At 37.8% G+C, this 26408-nt stretch overlaps 1 long non-coding RNA gene across 1 annotated transcript in view; it reads left to right on the top strand.

The window, feature by feature from the left end:
* LOC143679212 (uncharacterized) overlaps positions 1-1916 on the top strand; it is an 89253-nt gene extending 87337 nt beyond the window's left edge. Inside the window, exon 7 of the long non-coding RNA XR_013173588.1 lies at positions 1730-1916. This is a non-coding gene — a long non-coding RNA (uncharacterized LOC143679212). The remainder of the gene's footprint in view (positions 1-1729) is intronic.
* Positions 1917-26408: the final 24492 nt, after the last annotated feature.

Here is a 26408-nt window from a genome sequence, read left to right as displayed (position 1 = left end):
ATATGTAATAAACAGTTAGGATTCAATTACACAATCTTTGAGATATGGTTTGAGGGAAATGTGTGGCAATCCCAATGAATATATTTGCCTGTAGTAACTTAACCAAAAACAAAACAGTTTAATAAATATAGAGGGTGTATTAATCACTTAACTTACTGCATTACAAAGCATTGTAAATTTGGACATGCTATTTCAGAAATTTTCAATTTACCACTAAGAACAAATGAAAACACACAAGAGAGATTTTCAGTAAGCTTTATACTAAACATGAAAAAGATAAAATTATATTTATTCAGAAATAGATATCATGTGTGAGCTTGTGATGTGCTGAACAATGTTCTAAAATCCCCAGAGGCATTGGAATATGTAAGAATTTTATGAGGTTAATCAACACACCAAACTATTTTACAGTTGAGAAAATGGGACATACAGAGTTGATATTTATAGTCTTAGTTAGCAGTAAGAAAAAGTAAAATTTGAAGATTATATTTTTTCAGTGTATAAGAAGGTGTTTTATGCTCTGATGAAATTACTGAGTCTGAATTTCTGAGGGACCATATCTGAAACCTACATAAGATAGGAAACTATAAAGCTGAGGACATATATGCATGGTTTCCTTGGGATTGTTGAAGAAAATTCCTAACTCTTCATCACCTATGCTGGATTGAAAGGATTATGTACCCCAGAAAAGCCATGTTTTAATCCTCATTCATCTTGTGGAGGCATCATTTCTTACAACCCCTATTCAGCACTGTAGATTGAAAACTTGATTAAATTATCTGCACAGAGATACCACACACCCAATGTAGGTATTATCCTTTGATTTGAGGCAGATGTGACTCTGCCAATTCCAAAAAAGGTCTTGATTAGTTTACCAGAATCCTTTAAAATCCTTTTGAAAGGAGCAATAGTACCATGAGAACCATGAGAACGAAGAGAGTCCACTAGCCAGTGACTTTTGGAAATAAAGGAGAGCACCTCTGGGGGAGTTTCATGAAGCGAGAAGCCTGGAGAGAAAGGTAGCAGACATCACCATGTTTGCCATATGCCTTTCTAGTTGAGGGAGAACCTCTGAACATCATCAACCTTCTTGAACTAAGGCACCTTTCCCTGGATGCCTTAGATTGGGCTTTTCAATATACTTGCATTAATTTGGACAGTTTCTGTCCTTAGAGTTGTAAACTTACAACTTAATAATTTCCCCTTCTTAAAAACAATTCTGCCTCTGGTATATCACATTCTGGCAGCTAGAAAACAAGAACAGATTTTGGTACAAGAGAAGTGGGGTGCTTCAGTTTGCAAATATTGAACATGTTGGAAAAGGTTTTTAAATGGATCAGGGAAAGATTTCAGAGGAGTTGTGTGGAACCTGATAGAGAAGGCCTAGAATTCTTTGAAAAGACTGTAGGTTGAAATGGGGACTTTAAAGATACTTCTGATAAGGCTTAGACAGAAATGAGGCACATGTTATTGCAAATTGGAAGGAAGATAATTCATGTTTTAAAATAGCAGATAATCTGGTAAAGTTGACTAGTGGCTTTGGCTGGAAGGCAGATTTTAAAAGTCATGAATGCAGATATTCACCAGAAGAGATTTTCAAATTAAATGAGAAAAGTGTAGTCTGGTTTATCCTTTCAACTTCTAGCAAAATGTGACAGGAAAGAGATAAGCTAAGAATTGAACTTTTGGGTACAAAGAAACCAGAAATTGATGTTTTGGAAAATTCTAGGCTTCCAGGAAAGGACATCCCAGAGAATAGTACCTTATGTGAATATGTGGCCAAATGTAGAAGCATTCAGTCATTTCAGAAAAAAAAAGCAGGATTGGAAATGGAGCTTTTGAGAAGCAGAACTATGGAACCAAAATCTACAGTCAAGAGAACTCAGCCCAGGAGAGTGGACCCACCCAATCATTTGGAGAGGGTGAGTTTCCCTGAGAGCACATCGTGCGCCTTCCACCTCATTACAGTGGGAAAATTGTGCCACCTTAGACCTTGGAGAGGGTAGGCCACATTTCTCAAAGATTGGGGAAATCCTGGCTGCCACCACATGGAGGGGTTGAGGGTGTGTCCCACATATGACAGACAGCCCAGGTGCTCAATGCTTGAAAAGACTGTGGCTGAGAAAAATGTGGTCTCCGGAATGTCCCCCCAAGGTTGCACTCAGAGAGAGGCAGGCTGTTACATAGGCACTTGGAAAGGTTGGGACTGCTGCTTTCTAAAGCCCTGAGGGTAAATAACTCTCAGACCTTGAAATCTGAAAGAGTTTGCCTTGTAGATTTTCAAAACTGCTTCAGTCCAGCGATCCATGTGTTCCTTCTGATTTCTCCACATGGAAATGGGAATATTTCTCCTATGATTTTCCCTCCTTTGTGTGTTGGTAGCAAATAACTTGTTCTGATTTTTACAGGGCCAGAGCCAAAGGAAAATTTTGCCTTAGAACATACCATGCCTGTAATAGACTTTGATGAGACTTTGTACTGCTCTTAACTTTGTGTTCTATTTGTTTTGTTACTTAAATGGTTTAAGGATCTCTGATATTGTGATTGAGTGAAAATATTTTCTATACGGAAAGAAAACATGACTTTTTTATGGTCCAGAAGGTGTAATATGTTAGTTTGAAAGGGTTATGTATCTTAGGAAAGCTATGTGTTAATCATGATCCATCTTGTAGAGGCAGTCTTTTCTTTCTTTTTTTCATTCACAAACATTTTTAAGGCATACAATTATGTCCAGGACTTGCCTAAGAGGAAGGACATTAACTAATATTTTTAGCTTGTATATTGTGTCGGCAATAACAGGCCATTATTAGGACCATTTAAAAAATAAAGAAGTTAAGTTTGGTCCAGAGCCACAGAGATAATAAAAGAAAAAGCAAAAATGCAAGCATCAATGACTTTTGACTACAAATCTCATGTTGTTTAGTGTATAAAAGCATGGTCTTGCATTCAGATTTCATTGTAGGAACTTAAGGTATGGTATAGAAAACAGACATATGAACAAATAAGCACATGATATGTTCTATTATATTAGGGAATATACAAAAAAGACAGTATTTAACTTGACTGAACAAGTTGGATTATTTTTGTTTGTCTATATGCCCTTCCATATTCTTCTTCTATTAACAGGTATAGGTGTTTACTACAGCTAATCTAATCACATTGCCTTAACCTCCTGGCCATACCAATTGGTTATAGGGGGTAGACCTGCCAGAGTCTTACTCTGGGGTTTTTCAAATTAGAACTGGAAAAGTATAGATCTTTTCCTCTCTTATTATACAGCTCTAAGTATATAAATGCAGAGATCCTGGCAATATCCTAAGAGACAGAGAAGAGATGGAGAGCATTCTGAGTTTATTAGAATTTCCATTTCCGGTAAATCCTGCCTATTCTAAGACTTTGTTCTTCTAATCTTTCTTTATTTCTATTATTTCATCAATTACCATCAAGTGACTCATTCACTCATCAAATATTTTTTGAATAGACATTATACCAGGGATTGTTCTGGGCTCTGTGGACAAATAGGTATGTTAGCCATCCTCCAAATTGATTCCCAATGATCTTTGCCACTCAGTGTTCATGTCCTTGAATAGTCCCCCCACACCGAATAAGAGCTGGCTTGTGTGCCATAAGATATAACAAAAGTGACAGGGTATAACCTCTAAGGCTAAGTCTTTATGACATTGCAGCTTTTGTCTTGTTCTCTTAGACTGGACATTTTAGGAGAAGCCAGAACCACATGTGAACAGCCTTATGAAGAAAAAATATAAGGCCCTCCATCAACAACCAATACCAACTTGACTTTTATGTGAAACAGCCCTCTTGGAAGCAAATCCTTCACTTCTGGTCAGGCCCTCACACGAGAATCCCCAAGCCAGAACCAGTCATCAAGTTGCTCTTAGATTCTTGTCATGCAGAAATTATTAAAGATAGTATGACCTTATTGTCATTTTAAGATTAAATTTCATGGTGATTTTTTGCCACAATAGCAATAGATAATAGCAATAGTAGATAATTGTATTAGTTAGGGTTCTCTAGAGAAACAGAATCAACAGGGAACACTTGCAAATATATAATTTATGAAAGTGTCTCACGTGACCGTAGGAACGCAGAGTCCAAAATCCACAGGGCAGGCTGCGAAGCCGATGACTCCAATGGATGGCCTGGATGAACTCCACAGGAGAGGCTCACCAGCCAAAGCAGGAATGCAACCTGTCTCCTCTGAGTCCTCCTTAAAAGGCTTCCCATGATTGGATTTAGCGTCACTAATTGCAGAAGACACTCCCCTTTGGCTGATTACAAATGGAATCAGCTGTGGATGTAGCTAACGTGATCATGACCTAATCCTATGAAATGTCCTCATTGCAACAGACAGGCCAGCACTTGCCCAATCAGATGAACAGGTACCACAACTTGGCCAAGTTGACACCTGTCCCTAACCATGACAATAATTTAATACAATATGCCAGTGACAAAAATAGATATAAACCCTTGCCCCAATGGAGCTTAAATTTTAGTGGGAGAAAAGAGAGAATAAACTAATTATAGTGCAGACAAAAATATAGTATAGAGATGACTTGAGTGTATGGAGAAAACTGAAGTTGAGAAAGGGAAAAAAGAGAATGGAGAGGGGTTATTACAATTTTACATATGATAAGGAGATTGCACAAAAAGGTAGTGAGGGAGCAAGCCATGGATATCAGGAAAAGAGCATTCCAGGCAGCAAGAACAGCAAGTAAAAGGCTTTTAGTCAGGAATGTTCCTTGTACATTTCAAGGAGACTAGTGATGTGGTTAAAACAGAGTGAGAAATTTATAAAGAGCTGGGATATGAAATCAGTAAGAAAATGTGACCAGATCACATTAAGGCCTTATTGACCATTTTTAAGACTTTATCTTTTACTCTGAGTGAGAAGGATAGCAGAGGAGTGACATGAACTGACTCATGTTTTATGTTTGAAAGCATCAACTGGCTGCTTTGCAGTGAATTGACTCTAGGTGGAAAGGGTAGAAATGGGGAGACTATCAGAAAGCTATTGAGAAATGACAAACTGCTTGAACCACTGAAGGACCTGCAAGTATTGAGAAATGATCAAATTTTGGAAATATTTTCAGATGACCCAATTTGTTTTCAGAATGGATATGGCATAAAAGAGAGAACAAACAAAGATGTCTCAAACATTTTTGACCTGATCAACTAGAAAGATGGAGTTACCATGTACTTAGACAAGGAAAACTGAAGAGGGGTAGGTTGAGGTGTGGTGGAAAACTAGTTAGAGTTGTGTTTCTGCTTTGTGCAATCAAGAAAGTCCTGACTACTACAGGGGTGGTCAGAGAATCTTGCTCAAGTCAAGTGATATTTGAGGCAGATCTTGAACTAGAATTTCTTTCTTTCTGTTAAGGGATGAAAAGTGTACAGCTGTATTTAGTCAATGCTTATTGAATTCATTTTTTACATTCTTATTTTGTGTGTGATATTCTATATTTTTATGTACTATGTGCTGTATCGCTGGGCCTTTGCCAGATTATACTGGAGGAATAAAAGCTCCCAAATCTTAGCGACTTACATTAACAAAGTTTTAATTCTCACTTACATTTCTTTCCTTGGTAGGTAGCCTGTGGCTCTTTTTATACCATCTTCACTTTGGAATTAAGACAGAAGGAAGAAATGTTGGAAATGCTGGTCTCACAGCAAAGGGGAGAAAAGAAATGGGATACACATGATGATTCCTAGAGCTTCTGTTCATAGGTTGAACATGTTCCTTCTAGTCAGTCACATGGCTCAGCCTGAGGTCAGTAAGGTGAAGAGTCTGATCTCCCTTCAGAGATACATCCAGAACAGGAAGTGCTGCCAATATTTTGAAAATAATACAATCTATCAATGCATGTTTATATTTTTCAGATGGTGGCATTTAACACTTGGAAAATTGTTGAGAATAGCATTCATTGAGTATGTCGTATATGGTATTCATTCATTGAACAAATATTTACTGAACAACTGTTCCATGCCAGCAAGATTCATAGTATTTGGACACAATGGTGAATAAAAGAGATAAAATCCCCAATTCCTGGAACTTATATTGACAATGAAATACTAAACACATACAAAATCATCATCAGAAATACTGTATTCATAAGTATAACTGTAGAATGTTAATTATCTCTTTTAAATCAGTCCAGTATTAAAATCATTAGACTCATGATGCATTCAATCTGTAAATTTATCTTTTTTAATTGGTGTACAGAAAACCCTGACATTGGCTTGCCCACCCTAACATTATTAATTTTATAATAACTGGGGGGATGGGAAGGGTCAACAAGAGTATTTTGTCCTTGTTTTTGCTTCAGTATGAGTTCTTGGCCAACACTCTGTTGATTAGACCTTCACCTTTGCTCTTTGCAGCATTCAAAATTTAGATTTTTGATGTAGTTCTGCAACCATGGTATATAATTCTATTATCTCTATCATCAGTCACTGTAGGCTGGAAACTTAAAGAGCCCACACTGCCAGAGATTTTTGTAAATGAAGAAGGATAATGCTCCCAAGGAGTTTCATGAAAAAAAGGAGCCTTTGGAGAAAACTAGAAAATGTTCCCATTTTTGCCATGTGACTTTCCAGTGGAGAGAGAAACCCTGAACTTCATTGGCCTTCTTGAATCAATGTATCTTCCCCTGATGCCTTAGATTGGATATTTCTATCTCATTGTTTTTACTGGGACATTTCTCACAGGCTTAGAACTGTAGACTAGTAACTTAAAAAATTTCCCTTCTTAAAAACCGTTCTATTTCTAATATCTTTCATTCCAGCAGCTAGTAAACTAGAACACCACCCTTGCATAGTTCTGCCATGAGACTAAAGCAAAATTGTAGAAATGGCCTAACTGACAGAAAAATCCTTAGAAACATGCACAAAATTTCCCAGATGTCCCAAAGCATTGGAGGAGCAAAGTCATCAGGGCTCTTTCTCTGCTTGAGAAATGTGACCACAACCAGCTTAGAGATAGAAAGATATGCTTACTAGAAAAACAAACATGATTCAGCTGGGGATTTTCCACTTTCCAACCCAAATTGTGCTCCACAAAGACAGAATATGTCCATTGTTTCTAGGGCATTGTTTCTAAGCCTGTTCCCTGACAATGCCTTTAAACTAATTAGGAAGCACTTTAAATTCACAGCTCCTGAGCTTCACTTTCAAGAATTACTGAAAAAAATGTCCAAGATCTTCAAAATTGGAGTTTTAACTTGTAGGTCACAAGGTTTTATGAAACAAATTTCCAGGATTATAAGAATCTAGAAAGGAAGATGAAAATCATCTGAAGAAAGGGAAAGGTTACAGTCCAGATGAAACAAGAAAATGCTTAATTCTACATCAATAATAACCTTATCTTTTCCTTGAACTCAGGGTCTGAGACACAGTCAAGGAAAACTGGAGCTCTGCAGTGATTTACAACAGAGGAAAGAAATATGTCCCCGAGGTCAGATTAAGAATTCAGGAGAGATGTGATGCATCCCTAGGGAGACAAGGCTCCTATAGTTCTCCACTATCACATCCCTGTAAAAATTCCTCTGACTAGGATCCAAGCATTCACACTCATCCTGGAGAAGTCTATGGCCCTGTCTCTAAATATCAACAGTCCTTGAAATTAAACACATTTCACCAAGAGGCATCCGAATAGTTTGTAATTTGACCCAAGATAAAAGGAGACAGCTAAAAGAACTGGTTCTGAGTAAGGTGAGGGAAGTGGTTTATCCAATAAGGTAATTTTTGAGAGAGTGATATTCTTAATGTGTCCCTCTGTCTCTAAAGAAAGAGGATGACATATGATCAACAAATCAATCATAGATACTATACTTTTGTGGAAGATAAAATATATAACTAAGACCTTACACACATATGTATATATATACATATATATATACATATAATGCTATATTTATATCATAAAAGCTAGTTGGCATTTGTTCTAGTTTTCTAGCTTCCAGAATGCAATATACCAGAGATAGAATCATTTTTAAAAAGGGGAACTTAATAAGTTGCTAGTTTACAGTTCTAAGGCTGTGAAAAATGTCCCAATTAAAGTAAGTCTATAAAAATATCCAAATTAAAGCACCAACAAGAAGTTATCTTCACTCAAGAAAGACCAATGAAATTCCAGGTTTCTCTCCCAACTGAGAAGGCATATGGTGAACTTGGTGGCATCTGTTAGCTTTCTCTCCTGGCTTCTTGTTTCATGAAGATCTCCCAGGGTAAGTATTCCTTCTTCATCTCCAAAGGGCTTTGGCTGGTGGACTTTTAGTCTCATGGATTGGCTGAGGTTTTTCACCTCTCTCCTCATTCTCAAAAGGAACTCTTTGCAAATCTTTCCTCTTTAATAAGCTTCCAGTAAACTAACCAATACCCACAAAGAATGGGCGGAGACACATCTCCCTCTATTCAAAAATTAATACCTACAGTTGGGTAAGTCACATCTCTGTGAAGATAACCTAATCAAGTTTCCAACCTACATTATTGGATAAGAATTAAAAGAAATGGTTTCTTCCTCAAGATTTATTAGGATAAAAACATGGCTTTTCTAGGGTACCTGAATCCCTTCAAACTCACACATTATTATTTCTCAGATGGGAGAGGTCATGTTGAATTAAAGTGTACTTCTAAAATTTTAGTGTATACAAAAATGAACTGAAGAACTTGTTAAAATGTGGATTCAGGTTCAGAATTTCTTGATTGGTGCCTGAGTTTCTGCATTCTGACAATCTTCCCAGTCATGGCAGGCCACCCTTTTGAAAAGCAAAGATCTAGAACACAGAGAAAACAAGTGTACGATTACTTTGTTCTGATGAATTTTGACAGAAATGGTAGGTTCAAATATAAAAAGACCAGAAAAAACAATAATTTAAATACATTTGTAATATTCTAGATATCATGTGATTTGTGTTTTATAATAGTGCACAGAATCACAAAATAATCTATGAGATCAATAGCGACATTCCTCCTATTCTATGAGCATAGTTTGTCAAATGCCCAACAGAAATAAAACCTGTGTTCTACCCCAGTTTATCTGACTGAGAATTTATTTAAAGAGAACACACAGGACAATACACAGATGTAATCCTTAAAGGATATTCTTGGCAGTTTTTGCATACTAGAAGATTAATGTAAATCACTTAAAGGCAACAACATTTTTGTATTGGTAGAATAACATTGTGATTTTATGCATAAAAACATTCAAAATATGCGAACTAAATTTTCTGACTGAGCAGAAAATTTTCATTAATATTGAAGTTGTTTGAAGCATATTTCCAATTTTGTAAAAATTTTAGATCACTATTTTGCTTTTTTAAAGACAATAAACAGATAAGCATGCATGGAAATGTAACCTAAAATAGGAGATGGTGATTCTTAGTACTGTAATTAAATATTAACTATTCAATTGATAGTTATAGTAATGGTGGAGGTTCTGAAATTAACTATCTCAGAACCTCCACTTGCAAAAATCATTATTTCCAGTAAGCGAAAGTGACAGTTTTCATTTCCTAAAGCAAAATACAAGTGCAGATAGTCAAAGGAAGCAAAAGAATTTTCATATTAAATGCGATGACTATGTACATCTCTCAATAAATCCTCACAAGATACTTGTTAATTATGAGAATAATATATTAACTTTATAGATATGATATCTGGTAAAGAGTATTTAACCAAGTGAACAAAGTAATGATGCATCCTTATGAGTGCAACATATCAGAAAGCACATGATATCAAGCTAATGTCACCCCTGATGGGAAAAATTGCAATCCTGTGCCTTCTGATATGTTGCATTCAGGACACATCATACTTACAGGATATTGTTGACAAACTGGCCAAGGATGCAAACCTATGTAGGTATAATTTTATAATGATAAAATTATATAGTAGTGTAGAGTGACATCTTCAACATGGTAACATGAGACATCTTCTATAATTTCACCTGTCAGAATCAATGAGAGGAAAAATTCCCAATTCTTAGAACTTTGCAGGACAACAGAGACTGGATAAAGTCTCCATAAATACTGAATTTAAAAAAATCTCTAAGATGAGGTAGGATATTTCTATATCTGACCTCTCAGTCCAAACACAGCTTGGGAGATGCATAGATGTAGCATGACCCGGGTCCTTCCTGCTGCAGATACACAATATAGAGCTTCTTATAGTGTCGAGTTAGAACCCCACTACATACAGGCACAGTCACACAAGTCCTCAGAGATGTAGGGTGGAATGTAAACCACTGAGTAATGCTGCCTACAAAAGGACCAATGAGTACAGAAAAAGAGAGACTGCAGTGGAACTGTTGGCAAGAGGTGTATATATGCAAGTCAGCCTCTGGAAGCTGGACCATAGAAATACACAACTGACACTTCTGCAGTGACCCAACTATGTGGAGGGACACCATCTGGGTCTCTGGGGTGGGAAACTCTAATGGGAATAATCCAGAAGGAGAAAAGCCTCAAACAAACAAAAAAAAAAAACATAAGGCAGGATGGTGCACAGAACTGAAAAGTGTAAGGAAAAAAGAGCGCTGAGTGAGTGAGAGAATTTAAACAAATAATAATAGCTGGAAAGAAAATTCTGCAGGTAACAAATGGAATAAATCATTATTCCTGGAGAAGTAACAGAGGAAAACAAGCTTTCTCTTGGACATAGATAACTGTGCATAGAGTACAACCTTAAAAATTTTACCAAGAATCCAGGGCAAGAATCAAATTTAGAGGAGTTTAGAAAATCTGAACAATATAACACATGATATTCTATAGCTCCAGAATAAGCTGGATGAAGCATCAAAATAGAGCCAAAGCATAAAGCCTATCAAGAGCAGAAACTAGAGAAGAGAGAGAAACTGACTTTAAGATTTACACCAAAATAATAGGCTGGCAAGACATCTATGGAAAATATGCATAAAGAGATAAAGGATATTAAGAATATAACGCATGTGCAAAAAAGTAAAATATGAAGGTATAAAGAGAAACATAAATTATAGAGATGAAAGTCACAATACTAGAGCTTAAAAATATACTAGAGATGCACAGCAAGATGGCATCATAGTGAGGAGCATGATTTAGTTTGTCCTCTAGCACAGCTACTAAATGCCAGAACTGGAATGGCTTTGGAAAGAGAGGAATTTATTAATTTGCTAGTTTACAGTTTTAAGGACATGAAAATGTCCCAATTAAAGCAAGTTTATAAAAATATCCAAATTAAGGCACCAAGAGGTTACCCTCACTCAGGAAAGGCTGATGAAGTTCAGGTTTTCTCTCTCAACTGGGATGCACATGGTGAACATGGTGACATCTGCTAGCTTTCTCTCAAGGCTTCTTTCATTAGCATCCCCAAGGGGCATGCTCCTTCTTCATCTCCAAAGGTCTATGGCTACATGAATTCTGCTGGTTCTCATGTTATTTGTCATTGTTCTGAAGCTTTCTCCAAAATGCTTCTTCTTTTAAAAGATTCCAGTAAACTAATCAAGACCCACCTGGAATAGGTAGAGTCACATCACCTTCTTATTAAAAATGAATACCCACAATTGTGTGAGCCACATCTCTGGGGAAAACCTAATAAATTTTCCAACATACAGTACTGAGTAAGGATTAAAAGAAACAGTGGCCTCCATGAGATGGAATCAAGATTATAACATGGCTTTTCTATGATATATAAGCCTGTTGAATCAGTACAGATAGCAAGGTTGAATGTCATCAGGATGTCAATTCTACCCAAATTGATCTATGGATTCAATGCAGTAGGAAACAGAATTCCAAGAACCTAGTTTGAAGACTCAGAAATGCTAGTGATCAAATATATTTGGAAGGTAAAGTGACTTTGAAGAGCCAAAAATGTCCTAAAGAAGAATGAAATGGATGGACTAACACTTCATGACTTTAAAGTTTACTATAAAGCCATAGTACTCAAAACAACATGATACTGGCACAAAGATAGATATATGATGAATGGACTTGAATTAAGAGTGCAGATATAGACCACCAAATCTATGCTCAATTGATATTCCAAGACCTTCGTCCACTGTACTTGGACAGAATAGTCTTTTCAATAAATGGGTGTGAAGGAACTGAATATCAAAAGCAAAAAGAATGAAAGAGGACATCCACCTTACTCCCTATACAAAAATTAGTTCAAAGTGGATCAGACACCTAAGTATAAGAGCAGTGCCATAAAAATCCTAGAAGGAAATATAAAGAAACATCTTCAAGACTTAATTATAGGAGGTAGTTTCTTAAATTTTAAACCAAATGCACAAGCAATGAAAGAAAGAAAAGATAAATGTGAGTTCTTTAAAGTCAAATGTTCTGTACCTCAAAGGATTTATCACAAAAGTGAAGAGGCAGCCAAACCAATGGGAGAAAATATTTAGAGACAACATATCAAATCAGGTTTGAAGTCCAGTATATATTTTAAAAATCATAAAATTCAACAACAAAAGAGCAAGCAACTCAATTATAAAATAGGCAAAAAATATTCATAGAAAATATCCTGAAGAGCAAATACCAATGGCCAAAAAACCACAAAAAGAGTTGTTCATCTTTATTAACGTAAGGGAAAAGCAAATCAAGCTACACTTGTGATATCATCTCAAACCTATAAAAATGACTGCTATTAAACAAACAGGAAACTATAAATTTGGGGGAGGATATGGAGAATTTGGAATACTTCACTTGGATATATAATGGCATAGCAACTGTGAAAGACAGTTTGGCAATTCCTCAAAAAACTAAATATCAATTTGCCCTGAGAACCGGTAAGACCACAACTTGGTGTATACTGAGAAGAACAGAAAGCAGTGACATGAACAGACATTTGCACACTAATGTTCATAGTGGTACTATTTACAATTACCAAAAGACGGAAACAGTCCAAGTGCCCATCAACAGAAGAATGGATGAATGAAATTTTATATATAGACACAATAGAATATTAGGGAGCAGTAAGATGAAATAAGGTCCTGAAGCATATGCCAATATGGATAAAACTTGGGGACATAATGCTGAGTGAAATAAGCTAGACACAAAAAGATAGATTCTGTATGATTTTGCTAATATAAGCCAATAAATGTAATCTCAGAATATAGAGAACCTAGAAGAGCATATACAGAAGCTAGAGATGGTTAAACCATCACTTAATGAGGTTGAACTTAAAAGTATGGTGATGGAGAATTTTGGGAAGATGATGGAATGGAATAGGTTAAGTTCACAATTGCTTCAAGCAACAGCTAGAGAAGGGACAAGAAAGTGACTAAGATGGTGATTCTAGGATGTAAGCGTTATGAGAGTGTCTTCTATACCACAAAGGGAAACCATGGTTGCAAAAGCTGAAAAACTGAGATGCAGAGAAATAGAGACCACCCTGGCTGGGACAGGCTAAGATGTCCCATTCCAACAGAAGCCCAAAGTCCTGAGAATTGCAAAGACAGGGAGACGTGGAATAGGAAGAGAGTCAATCTGTATTCCTTGAACAAGCTATCTTCACTGGCACAGCCCCATGACCCAGGACTTACCCCATACCCATGCACTTGAACCCCATCATCTGACTCCACAAGTTCCAAAATCCTGTTCTACCACCCACTCCTATGCATATGCATTCCACACTATCCCAAGTGCATGCACACGTGGCTAAGCCCAACCCATCTCTCCTCTGTAAGAACAATACCACCCCACCCCTCCCAAGACCCACTTCTCCCTCCCTGACCCCTGGAGGTTGTCACCAGCATGTAAAGGCTGTGAGTGCTTACCGAGGCTACACCCACCCCTAGCCCACACAGTTACACAACCTCACCTTGACCTCCTGAGCTTTTCTCATGTGTACTCAATTTACAGCCCTCCCAAATGCACATGATGTGCATGGCCCACAGCCATGCCTCCGGCTCTTGACAAGTGCTGACTTGTGCAGCACGACCATAACTGCCCCAAGCCCACTTACGTGAAAAACCGGCCACTGACCTGAACTCTACACATGTGCACATGAGGAACCCTCCCCATACACCAACACAAGCCAAGGCCATGTGCCAAAGACGTGCACACCCACACAATCACATCCTTCCTGCCACTGGATGCCCACACATTTCTACACAGACTTCTTGACTCCTGTACCCCAACCCCCTGCATCACAAATGTGCAAATTTGTCCCAAACCCTTGGCACAAGCACCCTCTTCCCACATCTGGCACTTCTACTAAGTAACATCAGTGGGATGGATAATGATATAAAGGAGATCAGGAAGACACTAGAAGAGTATAAAGAGGAATTTGAAAGAATAAATAGAAAAATAGCAGATATCACAGAGATTAAGGATACTGTAAACCAAGTAAAAAATACACTGTAGACAAAAAACAGTAGATTTGAAGAGGCAGAAGAAAAAATAAATGAACTAGAGGACAATAAAACTGATTTTGAACTCTCAAAACAGTAAATGACAAAAAAGAAGAAAAATTTGAATTAGATCTCAAGGAAATGATGGACAAAACAAAGCCCAGAAATATATGAACCATTGGTGTCCCAGAAGGAAAAGAGAAGAGTAGAGGGCTGGGAAGATCAGTTGAGAGTACAATGGGGGAAAACTTACTAAGCATTATAAAGGACATGGATATGCAAATCAAAGAAGCCCAATGAACTCCAAATAGAATAAATACAAATAGACCTTTCCCAAATACATACTAATCAGTCTTTCAAAAAATAAAGAGAAGCAGAAAATCCTGAAAGTGCCAAGAGAAAACCAATGCACAACATACAAGGGAAGTCACATAAGTGGTATGTGAAATTTAAGATCTTGAAAGAGAAAGACTTCCAGACAAGAATTCTGTATCCAGCCAAATTTGAATTGGATCTTGGTAATCTGAATCCATTAAAACCAGCCTACAACCTCTCCTCTGTCTCTACCACATCCCCAGCAGGGAGAGTCTTCCAAAGTTAAAGGTACCATATCATCTTATACTGGAGGGACCTGCAGGCAGAAAAGCACCACATACTGGGAAGGATAAGAAAAACAGAGTCCAGGGACTTCACAGTAAAGTCTTTCAACCTGCTGGCTCTCATCCTCAGGGAAAACCAATGCAAGTGACTCTTTCCTCCTGATAGGAGGCCAGTTTTGTCTGGGAAAATCCAGCTTGGGTCTATAATACCTCCTAAAGGTGGGCGGGGGGGGGGAAGGCACCACAGAGGCAGAGAAAGAAACAAGCAAACAAGAACTGAAAAGTTCTCCTCTGTTAAACAAAACCTAAGCTAGAGGTCCAGAAAAAGCTGAACTGAATGTCAAAGAACAGACAGACAACAAATTCACCCAGCAAGAAAACCCTAGGTAAAAGAAGTGAAAGCAATCTCCAGAATAAACTAATTAAGGATATTAAATGCCTAGATGCCAGCAAAAAAATAACAAATCACACTAGGAAAATTGAAGATATGGCCCAGTCAAAGGAAAAAACCAACAATTCAAATGAGATACAGGAGTTGAAACAATTAATTCAGAATAGAAGAGCAGGCATGGAAAACCTCATAAAAACCAAATCAGCAAATTGAGGGAGGAAATAAAGAAGGCAAGGAATGAACAAAAAGAAGAAATTGAAAGTCTGAAAAAACAAAACACAGAACTTATGGGAACAAAAGGCACAGTAGAAGAGATGAAAAAAACAATGGAAACCTACAATGGTAGATTTTGAGAGGCAGAAGATAGGATTCATGAACTGGAGGATGAAACATCTGAAATCTGAAAAGCAAGAGAAAATATAGGGGAAAAAGGAAAAATATGAGCAGGGACTCAGGGAATTGAATGACAATATGAAGCGCATGAATATACATGTTGTGGGTGACCCAGAAGGAGAAGAGAAGTGAAAAGGAGAAGAAAAACTAATGGAGGAAATTATCACTGAAAATTTCCCAACTCTTATGAAAGACTTAAGATTATAGATCCAAGATGTGCAGCGTACCCCAAAGAGAATAGATCCAAATAGACTCATTCCAAGACACTAATCAGAATGTCAGAGGTCAAAGAGAAAGAGAATCTTGAAAGCAGCAAGAGAAAATCAATCCATCACCTACAAGGGAAGCCCAATAAGACTATGTTTTAGATTTCTCAGCAGAAACCATGGAGGTTAGAAGACAGTGGGATGATATATTTAAATTACTAAAAGAGAAAACCTGCCAACGAAGAATTCTATATCCAGTAAAATTGTCCTTCAAAAATGAGAGAAGAATTAAAACATTTTCAAACAAAAAAAATACCGAAAGAATTTGTGACCAAGAGACCAGCTCTTCAAGAGATGCTAAAGTCAGCACTAGAGACTATAACAGGGTTATCTAAAGAAGACTCAGCATGACCTAGAGTTTCAACTTCACCCCTGGCATCATTATCAATCCATATGTCACCATCACATTTTTCAGGGTCCCACACCTTTCCAATCAGTGCCCTCACTTTAATGGCAGACACCATGCAACATTGATATTTCAGTTTATGTTGTAAAGTTGCCACTCTAACAAAAAGATTCTGAGTCTGATTTTCAGAGATCTCAAGTCTATGGCTACAGGAAATAAAATTTTCCTTCAGTGTACTCATAGAAACTTCTACATCTGTCAGAAGGTGTTTAAGCTTCTTGTTTGAAGCCTTAAGCCCATCCCTTTCACTCCTTAATGTAGCCAGTGTATCTAACAACAACCAGCCAACATTTCTATACCTCATACTTACACAAAACTCTGTAAAGGTATCAAAAACATTATCACCAGTCGCGGTGCTGCCGCCTCAGCAGTTGCCTCAGTGGTTACCTCACGGTTCCCTCTTCCTCCCTCCGTGGCCCTCGGGCTCAAGGAGCAACCCGGGCTAGCAGGGAGGCTATCTTGAGAAATGGCTATATGTTCAAGTGACCTACCTTCTATGCCTCTGTCACCTTTAAAACTCCTTGCAATTTCCAAGATTGGAAACTGAGTCAGTTCCACAGCCTGATGCTGGAGCTGAGCATAACATTGTGCTTCAGAGCAGCTACTAGGGGAGTAGAAATGATACAGAACAGCTCCCAGAGCCACGACAGAAATAAAAAAGACAGCATACCCCATCCTGGAACGGCTGACTGGCTGAGAGAACCCGCTCCGGTGAGATCGCTGAGGGGCGCGGGCTTTCCCGGGCGGGAAGGCAAGCGGCCAGAGTCCCTCCCTTCCTCCTTCCCAGGCCAGCTGGCAGAATTGGGCAGGCGGTCCCCTCAAGCCGCGGCGGCTGGTGCCCCCACCATGCGAGGCCCCCCGGACCAACTGAGAGAATTGGATCAGAAATCCCCAGACCACGGAGAACAGTGAACGGGGGGATCCCTTCCAAACACGTGACTCCCCGGTCTGGCTGGGAATGGTGCACTCTCCCGGGCTGTTGCGGATGGCGCCCTCCCGCCACACTTGGTGCCCCGGGCCGACTAGGAATTTGGTCGGGCACTCTCCCGGGCTGTGGCGGCCAGTGACCCTCCTCGCGTTCGGAACCCCAGGCCGGCTGGCACTCTTCCAAGCCCACTTCGGCTGGCGAACCTCCCCCACGGTGAGAGTTTTCCAAAGTTAAAGGACCCACAGCACCTTTTACTGGTGGAACCCGCAGACAAACGTGGGCCACGAGCGCCACCTACTGGGCAGGATAAGAAAAACAGAACCCAGAGATTTCACAGAAAAATCTTTCAACCTGTTGGGTCCAACACCCAAGGAAATCTGACTAAATGCCCAGATACCAGCAGAAGATAGAGGATCACGCTCAGAATATTGAAAATATGGCCCACTCAAAGGAACAAACCAATAGTTCAAATGAGATACAGGAGCTGAAACAATTAATGCTGAATATACGAACAGAAATGGAAAACCTCTTCAAAAACGAAATTGATAAATTGAGGGAGGACATGAAGAAGACATGGGCTGAACATAAAGAAGAAATAGAGAAACTTAAAAAACAAATCACAGAGCTTATGGAAGTGAAGGATAAAGTAGAAAAGATGGAAAAAACAATGGATACCTACAATGATAGGTTTAAAGAGACAGAAGATAGAATTAGTGATTTGGAGGATGGAACATCTGAATTCCAAAAAGAAACAGAAACTATCAGGAAAAGAATGCAAAAATTTGAACAGGGTATCAGGAAACTCAAGGACAATATGAACTGCACAAATATAAGTGTTGTGGGTGTCCCAGAAGGAGAAGAGAAGGGAAAAGGAGGAGAAAAACTAATGGAAGAAATTATCACTGAAAATTTCCCAACTCTTATGAAAGACCTAAAATTACAGATCCAAGAAGTGCAGTGCACCCCAAAGAGATTAGACCCAAATAGGCATTCTCCAAGACACTTACTAGTTAGAATGTCAGAGGTCAAAGAGAAAGAGAGGATCTTGAAAGCAGCAAGAGAAAAACAATCCATCACATACAAGGGAAACCCAATAAGACTATGTGTAGATTTCTCAGCAGAAACCATGGAAGCTAGAAGACAGTGGGATGATATATTTAAATTACTAAAAGAGAAAATCTGCCAACCAAGACTCCTATATCCAGCAAAATTGTCCTTAAAAAATGAGGGAGAAATTAAAACATTCTCAGACAAAAAGTCATTGAGAGAATTTGTGACCAATGGACCAACTCTGCAAGAAATACTAAAGGGAGCACTAGAGTCAGATATGAAAAGACAGAAGAGAGGGGTATGGAGAAGAGTGTAGAAAGAAGGAAAGTCAGATATGATATATATAATACAAAAGGCAAAATGTTAGAGGAAAATATTATCCAAACAGTAATAACACTAAATGTTAATGGACTGAATTCCTCAATCAAAAGACATAGACTGGCAGAATGGATTAAAAAACAGGATCCATCTATATGATGTCTACAGGAAACACATCTTAGACCCAAAGATAAACATAGGTTGAAAGTGAAACATTGGGAAAAGATATTTCATGCAAATAACAACCAGAAAAGAGCAGGAGTGGCTATACAAATATCCAACAAATTAGACTTCAAATGTAAAACAGTTAAAAGAGACAAAGAAGGACACTATATACTAATAAAAGGAACAATTAAACAAGAAGACATAACAATCATAAATATTTACACACAGAACCAGAATGCCCCAAAATACATGAGGAATACACTGCAAACACTGAAAAGAGAAATAGACACATATACCATAATAGTTGGAGACTTCAATTCATCACTCTCATCAATGGACAGAACATCTAGACAAAGGATCAATAAAGAAATAGAGAATCTGAATATTACTATAAATGAACTAGACTTAACAGGCATTTATAGGACATTACATCCCACAACAGCAGGATACACCTTTTTCTCAAGTGCTCATGGATCATTCTCAAAGATAGACCATATGCTGGTTCACAAAGCAAGTCTTAACAAATTTAAAAAGATTGAAATCATGCACAACACTTTCTCGGATCATAAAGGAATGAAGTTGGAAATCAATAATAGGTGGAGTGACAGAAAATTCACAAATACGTGGAGGCTCAAAAACACACTCTTAAACAACAAGTGGGTCAAAGAAGAACTTGCAAGAGAAATTAGTAAATACCTTGAGGGGAATGAAAATGAAAACACAACATATCAAAACGTATGGGATGCAGCAAAGGCAGTGCTAAGAGGGAAATTTATTGCCCTAAATGCCTATATCAGAAAAGAAGAAAAGGCAAAAATGCAGGAATTAACTGTCCACTTGGAAGAACTGGAGAAAGAACAGCAAACTAATCCCAAAGCAAGCAAAAGGAAAGAAATAACAAAGATTAGAGCAGAAATAAATGAAATTGAAAACATGAAAACAATAGAGAAAATCAATAAGACCAGAAGTTGGTTCTATGAGAAAATCAATAAGATTGATGGGCCCTTATCAAGATTGACAAAAAGAAGAAGAGAGAGGATGCAAATAAATAAGATCAGAAATGGAAGAGGAGACGTAACCACTGACCTCACAGAAATAAAGGAGGTAATAACAGGATACTATGAACAACTTTATGCTAATAAATACAACAATTTAGATGAAATGGACGGGTTCCTGGAAAGACATGAACAACCAACTTTGACTCAAGAAGACATAGATGACCTCAACAAACCAATCACAAGTAAAGAAATTGAATCAGTCATTCAAAAGCTTCCTAAAAAGAAAAGTCCAGGACCAGACGGCTTACATGTGAATTTTATCAAACATTCCAGAAAGAATTAGTACCAACTCTCCTCAAACTCTTCAAAAAAATTGAAGTGGAGGGAAAGCTACCTAATTCATTCTATGATGCCAACATCACCCTCATACCAAAACCAGGCAAAGATATTACAAAAAAAGAAAACTACAGACCAATCTCTCTAATGAATATAGATGCAAAAATCCTCAATAAAATTCTAGCAAATCGTATCCAACAACACATTAAAAGAATCATACATCATGACCAAGTAGGATTCATCCCAGGTATGCAAGGATGGTTCAACATAAGAAAATCAATTAATGTAATACACCATATCAACAAATCAAAGCAGAAAAATCACATGATCATCTCAATTGTTGCAGAGAAGGCATTTGACAAGATTCAACATCCTTTCCTGTTGAAAACACTTCAAAAGATAGGAATACAAGGGAACTTCCTTAAAATGATAGAGGGAATATATGAAAAACCCACAGCTAATATCATCCCCAATGGGGAAAAATTGAAAACTTTCCCCCTAAGATCAGGAACAAGACAAGGATGTTCACTATCACCACTATTATTCAACATTGTGTTGGAGGTTCTAGCCAGAGCAATTAGACAAGAAAAAGAAATACAAGGCATCAAAATTGGAAAGGAAGAAGTAAAACCATCACTGTTTGCAGACGATATGATACTATACGTTGAAAACCCGGAAAAATCCACAAGAAAACTACTAGAGCTAATAAATGAGTACAGCAAAGTAGCAGGTTACAAGATCAACATTCAAAAATCTGTAGCATTTCTATACACTAGTAATGAACATGCTGAGGGGGAAATCAAGAAATGAATCCCATTTATAATTGCAACTAAAAGAATAAAATACCTAGGAATAAATTTAACTAAAGAGACAAAAAACCTATATAAAGAAAACTACAAAAAACTGCTAAAAGAAATCACAGAAGACCTGAATAGATGGAAGGGCATACCGTGTTCATGGATTGGAAGACTAAATATAGTTAAGATATCAATCCTATCTAAATTGATCTACACATTCAATGCAATACCAATCAAAATCCCAACAACTTCTTTTTCAGAAATAGAAAAACCAATAAGCAATTTTATCTGGAAGGGCAGGGTGCCCCGAATTGCTAAAAACATCTTGAGGAAAAAAAACGAAGTTGGAGGTCTCGCGCTGCCTGACTTTAAGGCATATTATGAAGCCACAGTGGTCAAAACAGCATGGTATTGGCATAAAGATAGATATATTGACCAATGGAATCGAATAGAGTGCTCAGATATAGACCCTCTCATCTATGGACATTTGATCTTTGATAAGGCAGTCAAGCCAACTCACCTGGGACAGAGCAGTCTCTTCAATAAATGGTGCCTAGAGAACTGGATATCCATATGCAAAAGAATGAGAGAAGACCCATATCTCACACCTTATACAAAAGTTAACTCAAAATGGATCAAAGATCTAAACATTAGGTCTAAGGCCATAAAACAGTTAGAGGAAAATGTAGGGAGATCTCTGATGAAACTTACAATTGGAGGCGGTTTTATGGACCTTAAACCTAAAGCAAGAGCACTGAAGAAGGAAATAAATAATTGGAAGCTCCTCAAAATTAAACACTTTTGTGCATCAAAGAACTTCATCAAGAAAGTAGAAAGACAGCTTACACAATGGGAGATAATATTTGGAAATGACATATCAGATAAAGGTCTAGTATCCAGAATTTATAAAGAGATTGTTCAACTCAACAACAAAAAGACAGCCAACCCAATTACAAAATGGGAAAAAGGCTTGAACAGACACCTCTCAGAAAAGGAAATACAAATGGCCAAAAGGCACATGAAGAGATGCTCAATGTCCCTGGCCATTAGAGAAATGCAAATCAAAACCACAATGAGATATCATCTCATGCCCACCAGAATGGCCATTGTCAACAAAACAGTAAATGACAAGTGCTGGAGAGGATGCGGTGAAAGAGGCACACTTATCCACTGTTGGTGGGAATGTCAAATGGTGCAACCACTGTGGAAGGCAGTTTGGCGGTTCCTCAAAAAGCTGAATATAGAATTGCCATACGACCCAGCAATACCATCTGGGTATCTACTCAAAGGACTGAAGGGCAAAGACACAAACGGACATTTGCACACCAATGTTTATAGCAGCGTTATTTACAATTGCAAAGAGATCGAAACAGCCAAAATGTCCATCAACAGAAGAATGGATAACAAACTGTGGTATATACATACGATGGAATATTATGCAGCTTTAAGACAGGATAAACTTATGAAGCATGTAATAATATGGATGGACCTAGAGACATTATGCTGAGTGAGTCTAGCCAAAAACTTAAGTACAAATACTGTATGGTCCCACTGATGTGAACAGACATTCGAGAATAAACTTGGAATATGTCATTGGTAACAGAGTCCAGCAGGAGTTAGAAACAGGGTAAGATAATGGGTAATTGGAGCTGAAGGGATACAGACTGTGCAATAGGACTAGATACAGAAACTCAAAAATGGACAGCACAATAATACCTAATTGTAAAGTATTCATGTTAAAACACTGAATGAAGCTACATCCGAGCTATAGGTTTTTTTTTGTTGTTTGTTTGTTTAGTATTATTATTACTTTTATTTCTTTTCTCTATGTTAACATTCTATATCTTTTTCTGTTGTGTTGCTAGTTCTAAACCGATGCAAATGTAGTAAGAAACAATGATCATGCATCTATGTGATGATGTTAAGAATTACTGATTGCACATGTAGAATGGTATGATTTCTAAATGTTGGGTTAATTTCTTTTTTTCCGTTAATTAAAAAAAAAAAAAACATTATCCCCAAGGGCCTGGCTTCTTACAAGTGAAGCATTAGGGGAATTGAATGATGATATTTTGATTATCTCTTTTGCTAACTCACTCCATGAATTGGTAGTGTCATTCTGATTATGGGAATCAGAGTCCTTAGTGCCTTTGAGTCCAGTCAGAGTAGAAAACTATTCACAAAAACCCATTCTTAAGTTTCTGTTTCTTAAGAATCACTCCTGGTACCAAGATGTATTATTTAAGGTTCTCTAGAGAAACAGAATCAACACAGAACACTAGCAAATATAAAATTTATATGTGTCTCACGTGACTGTGGGAATGCAGAGTTCAAAATCCCCAGGGCAGGCTGTGAAGCTGATGATTCCGATGGAGGGTCTAGACAAACTCCACAGGAGAGGCTGACCAGCTGAAGCAGGAAGAGCCTGTCTCTTCTGAATCCTCCTTAGAAGGTTTCCAGTGATTAGATTAAGCCTCACTCATTGTAGAAGGAACTCACCTTTGGCTAATTACAAATGGCATCAGCTATGGATGCAGCTGACATAGTCATGATTTATTTCTATGAAATGTCCTCATCACAACAGACTGGCCAGCACTTGCCCAACCAGACAAACAGGTATGACCACTTGGCCAAGTTGACACATGAACCTGACCATGACAGGAACCATCTGAAGGTTTTGGTTTCTGCAAAGTAAACCAAAGGTGTGAAACATTAGTAGGACATTTCATAGAATTAAATCATGATCATGTCAGCTGAAACCATAGCTTTAGCGTTAACAGGAAAGATATTGTTGGGGCCTTGGCAAACTGGCGATTTGCAATATCTAGCTGAATTTTGCATAAAAGTAACCTCCAGAATAGCCTCTGAACTCTATTTGAACTCTTCTAGATGCTAACACTTTATTTCATTATATTTCTTTTCAACCTTTTGGTCAGAAAGGCATTGTCAAACTGACTGTGTCAGTGTCAGACTCATCCCCAAGAGTAATATCCCATGTTTTCAGGGAAACTCAAATCCATGGATATCATATCCCACATAAGGGAAAGGGTAATGATTTTAACTGCAGAGTTGGAGAGAGAGAGAGAGAGAGAGAGAGAGAGAAAGAGAGAGAGAGAGAAAGAGAGAGAGAGAGAGAGAGAGAGAGAGAGAGAGAGAGAGAGAGAGAGAGAGAGAGAGAGAGAGAGAGAGAGAGAGAGAGGGAGAGAGAGAGAGAGGAGAGAGAAACCAAGAAAGTGCTCTGGAAGTAACTCTGAGACATAATCATATGTAGGCTTAGCTCCTTCACTACAGAAATAGGTTTCATAAGAGTAAGCTTCTAAATCAAAGGCTTGGTATATTAATTTGGGAGTCCCTAGTGATTGAGAAAGAGTCAGGGATTTTTCTGATGGGAAAGTTTAGCAGTTCCATGTGCTTTTTCTCCAGTTCCTCAAGGGATTTTTACAATACTTTCTAATTATCTACCCAACATACTTTGAGATGTATCTGGGTATTACATTATTCTGTACAGAATTGCAAGTTGTCATTCCCATTCTGGGTTTTATGTTTTTAGGTTCTTTAAATGAAATAGCCAGGCAGGTTGAGTTAGATTGTGTATTAGTTAGGGCTCCCTAGAGAAACAAAACAAACAGGGAACACTCGCATATATAAAATTTATAAAAGTGTCTCACGTGACCATGGGAATGCAGAATCCAAAACCACAGGGCAGGCTGTGAAGCCGACAATTCCGATGGAGGGTCTGGATGAACTCCACAGGAGAGGCTCACCAGCTGAGACAGGAAGAGCCTTTCTCTTCTGAATCCTCCTTAAAAGGCCTCCAGTGATTAGATTAATCATTACTCATTGCAGAAGACACTCACCTTTGGATGATTATAAATGCAATTACAAACGTAATCAGCTATGGTTTCAGCTGACATGATCATGATTTAATTCTATGAAATGTCCTCATCACAACAGGCAGGCTAGCACTTGCCCAACCAGACAAACAGGTACCATCACTTGGCCAAGCTGACACATGAACCTAACCATGACAGATTGTGTGCTATAGAAAATGTAGGTTTCAGAAAAAATAAAGCTCTCTTTCTTTGGTCTCATACAGTAGGTGAGTTTCTAAAATACAGAACCTGTATTCTGATTTACCTTAGTCCCAACCAGATTGGTTTTATTCTTATCTCTAATTGAAGCCTGACCACTTTTTGCTTTCTTTAACAGTTGTTGTCTGCAGCAATGGTGACTTTCAGAGCTGCAGAACTCCAATTCTGAGTCTTAGGTGTCACACAGGTACCCAAAATGTCAGGGAAATAGCAGCATATACACATATAACACAGGATCTCAGGATGTAGGATTAACACATAAGGTCAGAATTATATGTGACCACTATAAAAGCTTACAATCTAGGTGCGAATTTTCTCATGTTTTCTGTGAAAGAGACCATAAAATATTTGTTTTTTTGTTTCTTGTTTATTTTGCATTACATAATGTCCTCAAGGTTCATTCATCTTGTTGCATGCCTCACAACTTCCTGTTGTCACACAGTATTCCAACATATGTATACACCACACTTTGCCTTTCTGCTTCTCAGTCATTGTACCCTTCAGCCACCTCCAACCATTTAAGCACCATGATAATGTTCTAAATAAATGATCCACATCTCACAATATCCTCATGTAGATGTACAGTCATAATCATTCTCAGATATAGGCAAATTTCATTGCTCCTAAGATAAAAATAACAGATAAACACACCTTCACCAAAGAGAAAATCCAAAACTCTCATTAACTCTTGTGTATCTCCCCACCTTCCCCCAATTACTTACCCCTAATGTTGCTGTGGTATGGGTGATATTTTCCTGTTACTTTTGGCCATAACATGCAGTAGTAATTTCCCCCCACACATGTCAATTATTGACTATTTGAACAAGATTCATACCTTTGAAGTAGTTCATGCCCAAATTTACTTATATCTTTTGTGTTTATCAGTGAGATACATGCCTCTATACAACCCCTTTCAATCATATTCAACTTCAATATGGCAATATTACTTATAAACTCAGTAATGAATTACCATCATTTCTATCCATTGCCCTACATTTATAAAGCTGCGATTTTACCTTTACCATGGTCATAAAAGTGGAGTAATACAATATCTATCTTTTTGTGTTGGGCTTATTTCACTCAGCATTATGTCCTCAAGACTCATCCATCTTTTCATGTGGTTCAGGACATCATTTGTCTTAATACTACATAATATTTCCATCATATATATGTACCACATTTTGCTAATTCACTCATATGCTGATAGACATTTGGATTGTTTCCATCCTTCAGTGATTGTGAATAATGCTGCTATGAATATTGGTATGCAAATGTCTGTATCACTGCTTTCAGCTCCTCTAGGTATATACCAAGCAGTGCTGTTGT

This window comes from Tamandua tetradactyla, chromosome 4, assembly GCF_023851605.1.
Source record: "Tamandua tetradactyla isolate mTamTet1 chromosome 4, mTamTet1.pri, whole genome shotgun sequence".
In the NCBI taxonomy this organism is placed as follows: Eukaryota; Metazoa; Chordata; class Mammalia; order Pilosa; family Myrmecophagidae; genus Tamandua; species Tamandua tetradactyla.
This window is presented reverse-complemented; position numbering and strand designations above follow the sequence as displayed.